This window comes from Megascapheus bottae, chromosome 9 (assembly GCF_031878675.1).
Source record: "Megascapheus bottae isolate mThoBot1 chromosome 9, mThoBot2.hap1, whole genome shotgun sequence".
NCBI lineage: Eukaryota > Metazoa > Chordata > Mammalia > Rodentia > Geomyidae > Megascapheus > Megascapheus bottae.
This window is the reverse complement of record NC_143517.1, coordinates 7,951,031-7,959,655: the sequence shown is the minus strand read 5'-3', so window position 1 is coordinate 7,959,655 and position 8,625 is coordinate 7,951,031. Positions and strand designations below refer to the sequence as shown.

The 8,625-nt window shown below is 40.0% G+C and overlaps 1 long non-coding RNA gene across 1 annotated transcript; it reads left to right on the top strand.

Moving 5' to 3' along the window:
• Window positions 1–5,020: 5,020 nt before the first annotated feature.
• On the top strand, window positions 5,021–7,533 carry LOC150058751 (uncharacterized). The gene is made up of 2 exons (XR_016536554.1): window positions 5,021–5,137; window positions 7,217–7,533. It is a non-coding gene; the product is annotated as an uncharacterized LOC150058751 (long non-coding RNA).
• Window positions 7,534–8,625: the final 1,092 nt, after the last annotated feature.

Genomic DNA, 8,625 nt, shown 5'->3' with positions numbered 1-8,625 from the left:
TCTAAAAATTTCTGTCTCCATTTCCTGCCTGAGTAAACCAATAAAATGCTGCTCCAGCTTCCCCTCTCAAGAGCTGAGACCTGATAACTGGGTTCTCTGCTCCTAAAGTCGTCTGACCTCACTTTGCACGGGTTCTAACATTTAGTTGTCTGGCTCCCCTTCTAACCATGCCAGCCAGGGATGAGGAGCTTCCTTATCCGATACTCTTAGTCCTACAGAAGACCCAAACTAAAAAAATACTAGCACTGAAATCATCCTGTTACCAAAAAAAGGCATAACCTGAAAAAAAATAACAATATTTTCTGTATAGTAAAAGTGGAATCTTTGAGCATTTTGGAACAGATGAAAATGAAGTAAATCTCTTCTCCAGTAAGTCCAGATTACAGAAAGCCAAATGAGAAAGGAATTGTTCCTCAAAAAAAAAAAAAAAAAAGGTGGTCTCCTATTCCTTCCTGTAAAGTTTTCAGTGTGTCAGCTTTTACCTCCAGGTCTTTGATCCATTTGGAGTTAATTCTAGTGCAGGGTGACAAAGAAGGATCCAACTTTAGTTTTCTGCAGGTGCTTAACCAGTTCTGCCAGCACCACTTGTTGAAGAGGCTGTCTTTCTTCCATTCTATTTTTTTGGCTCCCTTGTCAAAGATTAGGTGGCCATAGGTCTGTGGTTTAATATCTGGGTCCTCAGTTCTATTCCATTGGTCTTCAGGCCTGTTCCTGTGCCAGTACCAAGCTGTTTTGATAATTATAGCTCTGTAATAGAGTCTAAAGTTTGGAATTGAAATTCCTCCAGCGCTGTTCTTTCTGCTTAGAAGTGTTTTTGCTATACAGGGTCTTTTATTATTCCATATGAAATTTTGGATTGCCTCTTCTATTTCTTTAAAGAATGCCATTGGGATATTGATGTGTATTGCATTGAATTTGTAGATAGCTCTTGGCAAGATTGTCATTTTCACAATGTTGATTCTTCCAATCCAGGAGCATGGGAGGTTTTTCCATTTCCTTAGTTCTGCTTTAATTTCCTTTTTTAGGGTTTTAAAGTTTTCGTCAAAAAGGTCCTTTACATTTTTAGTTAAGCTAATTCCTAGGTACTTTATTTTCTTTGAGGCTATTGTGAAAGGAGTTTCTTTCCTGATTATTGCCTCGTTCCTCTCACTGTTGGCGTAAAGGAAGGCAGTTGATTTTTGAGGGTTGATTTTATAGCCTGCTACTCTTCCAAAGCTTTGAATCAGCTCAAGGAGCTTGGGAGTAGAGTCTATAGGATTCTTTAAATACAGAATCATGTCATCTGCAAAGAGGGATAGTTTTATTTCCTCTTTCCCTACTTGGATCCCCTTTATGCTTGCTTCTTGTCTTATTGCACTGGCTAGGAATTCTAGTACTATGTTAAAGAGGAGTGGAGAGAGTGAAGGACATACTAAATCCACTAGCACAACAATGTTCATTGCAGCACTATTCACCATAGCAAAGATATGGAACCAACCTAGATGTCTCTCAGTTGATGAGTGGATCAACAAGTTGTGGTATTTGTACACAAGGGAATTCTATGCTGCTGTCAGAAAGAATGACATCGCCCCATTTGTTAGGAAATGGAAAGACTTAGGAAAAATCATGTTAAGTGAAGTAAGCCAGACTCAAGGGAACTTAGGCTCAATGGTTTCCCTCATTCATCATAATCAGTAAAAACCTTGGGCTCTACTAGCAGAGATCTGCAATACAGCAAAATCTTGATACATAAGGCCATATAATGTGAAGCTAATTGAAAGGACCTCCAGGATATTGAAACAAAAGCCATATAATGAATGATTGTTGTCCTTAATGTACTATGTTGTCTCTCATCTCCTTTGCTGTCGCTTGGGTATCTCATATTGTTATAGTATCTCACTTTGTTATCTGATATATTGAATTTATTTGTATTTGGATATTTGAAATTTGATGGGGAAGGGGGGAAAACCAATACGGGTGGGGGGTGTGGGGGGGGAGGGAAACGGGTACCAAGACATGTGAAAGGGTATCAATGTATGTGAATTAATGCACCTTCTATCTGGCAAATATCATGTAACCCTTTTACTAATTACAATAAAAAAATAAAAAATAAATAAAAAAAGTTGAATAAACCAGGCACCAGTGGCTCTCGCCTGTAATTCTAGCTACCCAGGGGACTGAGATCTGAGAATCATGGTTCGAAGCCAGCTGAAATGTCCCCTTAAGACCCTTCTCCAAATAGCCACTCAGAAAATGCTGTAAGTGGCTCAAGTGCAAAAGGTCTAGCTTTGAGCACAAAGAGGCTCAGGGACAGCGCCCATGCCCTGAGTTCAAGCCCTAAAACTGACCAACAAATATTAGTCAAGTAAGAAGCATAGAAAATGTTATATAAAGAGTAGAGACAGGGGCCAGGAGCATGGCCTAGTGATAGAATGCTTTGCCTAGCCATGGGATTGATCCCTTGGTACTACATACTCAGAAAAAGCTGGAAATGGTGCTGTGGCTCAAGTGGTAGAGCGTTAGCCTTGAGGAAAGCTGAAGGACAGTGCTCATCCTTGAGTCCAAGCCCCAGGACTGGCAAAATAAATAAGAAAATGAATAAAAAGAAAAAGAAAAAAGAAGAGAGACAGAAAGAAAGATGGGAAGATTCAATGATTTGGGGCACTGAATTATAATACAATCAATTTAGAGAGTTGTTTTGATTTATACAATGTGAAGTTTGACATCATATAATTATATTAAGGTGAAAGGAAAATGTTTACAGAATTCTCATTAGAAAAAGAGTAAACACATTCAACCACTCTGGAAAGCAGTATGGCAGTTCCTCAAAAGACTAAACATAGATCCTCCCTATGATCCAACAATTCCACTACTTGGCATTTACCCAATCATCCAGAAACAAGGACATACTAAAGCCACTAGCACAACAATGTCCACTGCAGCACTATTTGCCATAGCAAAGACATGGAACCAACCTAGATGCCCCTCAGTTGATGAATGGATCAACAAGATGTGGTATGTATACACAATGGAAATCTATGCTGCCATCAGAAAGAATGATATTCATTGCCCCATTTGTAAGGAAATGGAAAGACTTGGAAAAAAATCATATTAAGTGAAGTAAGCCAGACCCAAAGGAATGTAGGCTCAATGGTTTTCCTTTATCTGGCATATTGTATATACATTTATTTGTTTATTTTAAATAGGAAAGGGAAGGGGGAAAAGCGATGATTGGGAGGGGTGGGGAAGAAAAATGGGGACAAAAACAGAAGGGGTATCAATGTGAGAGAAGTAATGAACCTACTCTCTGGTGAATATAACTGTAACCCCTTTATACATTACAATAAAAAAGAAAAAGAGTAAACAAGGGAACTAGAAACATTGCTCAAATGGCGGAGAACCAGCCATGAGCAATAAAGCTGAGTTAAAACTTACGGTATTAAGTTTAGGACTCAGTGTCATAAAAAAGGGGAGAAATTGAGATTTAAAGGCTCTACCACCATTCCATACTTAGTAAGATAAATTTTAATGGAACATGAAACTGTGTAGTTCTAATCTTACAAGAATTTGGACAAAAAGAAACAAGAAAAAATTGGGGCAATAAAGTTTGTTGCCCATCTCGAATTTGTGCATGTGTACTATAACATTGTGGTATGAATTATTGAAATTTTATTACATTCAGAAGTAGTATACATTCATCTGTATGATTTTCCCTTACTCATCATCTCATCAAGTAGCTGCTCAGAACAGTTTTCGGCCGTTCTCCAGGGTTTGATCATCACAAAAATAGGAATCTCTTGGCTAAAAATCAGTAGTTTCCATGAAATCTGACAGTGAGTTTCACAACTTCCAGAGCTGAAAATGAAATAATCATGATACATGTAACACAAAGGCTTACAAGGGTGAATTATCAAATATACCGAACAAGAAAAAAGTAACTTTTTGCCGGTACTGGGGCTTGCAATCAGAATTTTAATGCTGTCCTATAGTTTTTGGGGTTTTTTTACTCAAGGTTAGCACTCTGACATTTGAGCCACAGCTCCAATTCTAAGAAAATGATTTGACTATACATCTTTACTGTCATTCAAAGTAAGACTAAAATATCTTCAAGCAATCTTATATTTTATTTCACAGTTTTGTCAGATAACAAGTAATTGTTATCTGGTGCCTTGAGTGTGGCCTAGTGGTAGAGTGCTTGCCTAGCGTGGAGTAAGCTCTGGGTTCAACTCCTTGGTATCACATACATAAAAAGCACCAGAAGTGGTGCTGTGGTACAGCACCAAGCCTTGAGAAAGGCCCAAGAACAGCACTCAGACCCTGAATTCAAGGCCCAGGACTGGAAGAAAAAAAAAAAGCAGTGTAACAGTGATATTCACCAGACAATATGTTGGAAATGAATTTTATAACTTGGGAGGGGATAAGGGAAGTAAAGTGTGAGAAAAATATGGGAAGGGGTAACAAAATAATATACTCACTACTTTAGGAATGTAACTAATTCTTCTATACATTACCCTGATAATAAAATTAAATTAAATTTAAAAATTAAAAAAAAAACTTTAATTGGGGCCCATAATGTTAGAACTGAATTAGAAGTATCAAGAGGAACCCACACTTTTCAAAAGGTTTTTTAAGTATAGGAAATGATCTAGAAACAAAGGGTTTAAGAAAATCAACATAATGTATAAGCTTAAGGCTTCAGTTATAATTTCTGATGCCAGCTTTTCTAGACATTTTTAAGAAAGAGCCAATTATATGCATTATTATAAGCCTGGGACAACTTGAGGTTCCAGGAAACGAGAAATCATTTTTATCAATGATCACACCCACACTTGCTCTAGCTAGAGCAAGAAAAGACACTAAATATCTTAGCTAATCAAATCACAGGTAATCTAGACCAAAGTAGTATACTAACCTTATATGCCTTAGCCCAGTCAGGAAGGAAGAAATGCCCTAGGCTTGGACTTGTTCCCTTTGTGAAGTCAGAACAGTTAAGCTTGCACAGAACTCTCAGGAGGATCAACAATTGACACAATGCCCCCACACCAACCACTCTAAGGAATGGTAATGGCCCACAGTGGAATTTATGATGGACAGAATGCCCTCCCTGTATTCTTCTCAAAAAGCTACCTCCCCTTGTAAACCAGAAAAGTAAAGACAGGTATGTGACTTCCTGAATGGCCCAGGCCCAAAGCCAAGTGATTTGGGGAGGGCTTCAGTGTCACACCATTCATTAACTGTAACTCTTTCATAGGAAACCCCAATCCTAACAGCTCCCAGGACATTGGTCCTTATCCAATTAATTCACCACACAGAGTGGGGTGTACTTATGCCTCACTAACAAGACACTTTTTACTATGTTTTTTGTGATCTTCTTGTTCTGTGGTTCTTATATGGGAACATGGGGCAGTATCTTAATTTTATATTCTGTTCTACAGAACTGGAACTTTCACACACTGGTAAGAAGTCCACAATGATACATAGAAAAATCCTTATAAAACTGATATATGAGCTGGGCATGGTGACTCACACCTGTAATCCTAGCCACTCAGGAGGCTGAGATCTGAGGATCGCTGTTCGAAGCCAACCTGGGCACTAAAGTCCATAAGACTCTTATCTCCAATTAATCACTAGAAAACTGCAAGTGGCCCTGTGGCTCAGAAGATAGGGTGGTAGCCTTGAGCTGAAGAGCTCAGGGACAATACTCAGGCGCAGAGTTCAAGCCCCATGACTGAAAAAATAAATAAATAAAATAAAACTGACGGGCAGGAGTTTGGCCTAGTGGTTAAAGTGCTTGCCTAGCATGCACGAGGACCCGGGTTCAATTCCTCAGTACCACATACATAGAAAAAAGCCGAAGTGGTGCTGAAGCTCAAGTGGTAGAGCTCTAGCCTTGAGAAAGTCCAAGCACAGTGCTCAGGCCCTGAGCTCAAGCCCAGGACTGGCAAAATAAATAAATAAATAAATAAAATAAAATAAAACTGACATATACAATAACAAATAGGCCTCTCTGCCTTAAGGAAGGACACCAGTAGAACAGAATGATTCTGTAACATAAAGGAAGTTTCATCCAAGACAGCTGGAGTTCAATAAGATACAATTTCCAATAGCCAGGAGCATTTATTTTATGGTAAAGATGGAGTCTCTCTTGCATGTCTTAAAATGCTGTCAAGCTAGAAGACAAAAATGTAAAAATGTACTTATATATCAAACGAGTTAAAATTCAAACCCCAAGTGATGGCAAACCACCCTGCATGGTGTGCACAAATTCTACCCTGAGACCCAACCTACCTTCCAACAAAACTTGGGTCTACCCCTGCATTTCACGTTGACCACAGGAAATTGTAAATGGTTCTCTTTGTACTTCACTGACGTGGACACAAATGCTAGGTATAAAATTCAACGTTTAGAATTACGCCTATCATAGAGTGCCAATTAAGTTTTTTTTTATTGTAATTAGTAAAAGGGTTACATGATATTTGCCAGATAGAAGGTGCATTAATTCACATACATTGATACCCTTTCACATTTCTTGGTACCCATTTCCCTCCCCCCCCACACCCCCACCAATTAAGTTTTTAACAACAACAACACTGGGTGGGGGGAGGGAAGGAGCGTAGCCTAGTAGTGGAGTGCTCGTCTACCAGGCACGAAGACCTGGATTTGATTCCTCGGTACCACATGCATAGAACACGCTGGAAGTGGCACAAGTGACAGAGCGCTGGCCTTGAACAAAAAGTGCTCAAGGACAGTGCCCAGGCCCTGAGTACAAGCCCCAAGACAGACAAAAAAAAAATACCACTCAGTGATAGCTTTTCAATTTTGACTTTATAATCTTTGTATTGGAATTTTTTAGTACCTATTCATCATTTCACTGTTTTCTTCTAAAACAAAAGCCAAAGAGCACTTTTCAACCTCATCTCATATTTGTAAATAAGGATACAACCTCCTCAACTATTGTCCTCGTTGTAATAACTTCCAATTGCATTATTGTAATAACTGCATGAATTCCATTCTGGAACTAGGCTGCAACCTGAACTCCGCCCAGCGGCGCCCCGCCCCCTCCTCCCGGCAGAGCCGGCCACCCATGTGTGCGCGTGCGCAGACCTGGCCATTTCCCGCCCTCCCCCCCCCACCGCCCCCCAGTCTAGCCGGCTAAGGCCCCGGCGCACCTCTGGGGATCCGGATGGCCCCACACACGTGGTGCCCGCACCCCAGTATGACAAGCCCTGTTTACCAGGACGTGGCGCGGACATCGGGGCGAACCACTGAGCAAAAAGGAGGTGCGACAGCATCGACCAGAGCCGCAGCTGGAACAGAGCCAGTCAACTACTAGAGACTTGGGGATCCAGGAGGGAAAAGTCACCTCCGCCCCAGCACTGCGCCTGCGCAATGAGTCCTGCGCAGGAACTCTTACCACCACCACCATCACCACCACCCCTGTCCCCCTGGCTCCCAGCGGTCAGCCCTGGACGCTCTGTCCCTTCCCCCCATAGAGGACTGTCCACTAACTACCTTGCTTTTTAACTCCAATGAAAGAAACTATTGATTCTGCTATCTGTTGTCATATCTTGTGATAAATGTTTACTAGATACCAAAGCATGAAAGTAGAGTGTAGACTTTCCAGCCAAGAAGGTGCACAAGGTCCCTTCGCCTTTTTGTCCTTGGTTCTCTTTGCAAGTTGAGGTGGAACCTCCCCTGTGAACCACCAAACTAAGCTCTTTGGGGAATCACAAAGACGTATTGCATTTGACTAGATTAGTGTTAACCCTCTTTGGTTTGGGTATATATCAACAATGCAACCATGCTTTTAAATCTTTAACCTCAAATAAGAGGGCAGAAAATACTCAATTTTAACTTACAATAATAGGTTTTACTTCAGGTCTGGTAAGTTACTTTTAAATCAAAATTATCTAACAAATCTGTGCTTATTGATATAGATCCATGAGATTTTTTTTAAAAAAATTAAATAATAGTACTTACGTATAACCTACATATACATCCTGAGCCAAGAAGAATTTAGAAATCTATTAACGTTGGCAACAAGTCTGAGGCGGACATGTTTTTACCGCTTTTGCAAAAGACAAAAATGAAGCAGGTGGAATGATAAAAAGCCTAGGGCTTTTTTTTTTTTTTTCTCTTTACCATCATCCTTACAGTTCTCACTTGTTTTTTTCTTTTATACACATCCTGGGGCTTGAACTCAAGGCCTAGGCACTGTCTCTAAGAACTTATTGCTCAAGGCTTGTGCTATACCACGTGAGCCACAGCTTCACTTCTTTCTTTTTGGTGGTTACTTAGAGATTAGTCTTGGGACTTTTCTGCTGGGGCTCACTTTGAATCCTGATACTCAGATCTCAGTCACTCGAGTTTCTAGGATTAGAGGCACGAGCCACTGGCACCCAGCTAGTATTTGGATCACTTCTGAGATCCAGATACTACACAGCACAAGGACATGTGCTCAGAAAGTTAGGATTAAGAATTAAATTTAAGAATGTCTTAAATCCATCCTAAATTGATAGTATTGCTAAGTGGGAAAGTGCACTGTTTGGCAATCTCATAAGCAATTATTTCTTCCAAAATTGATTTTAATGTTCCCATACAATGTAAGATACTAATTAAAATGTGGTATTCTGTATGTTCACAAAT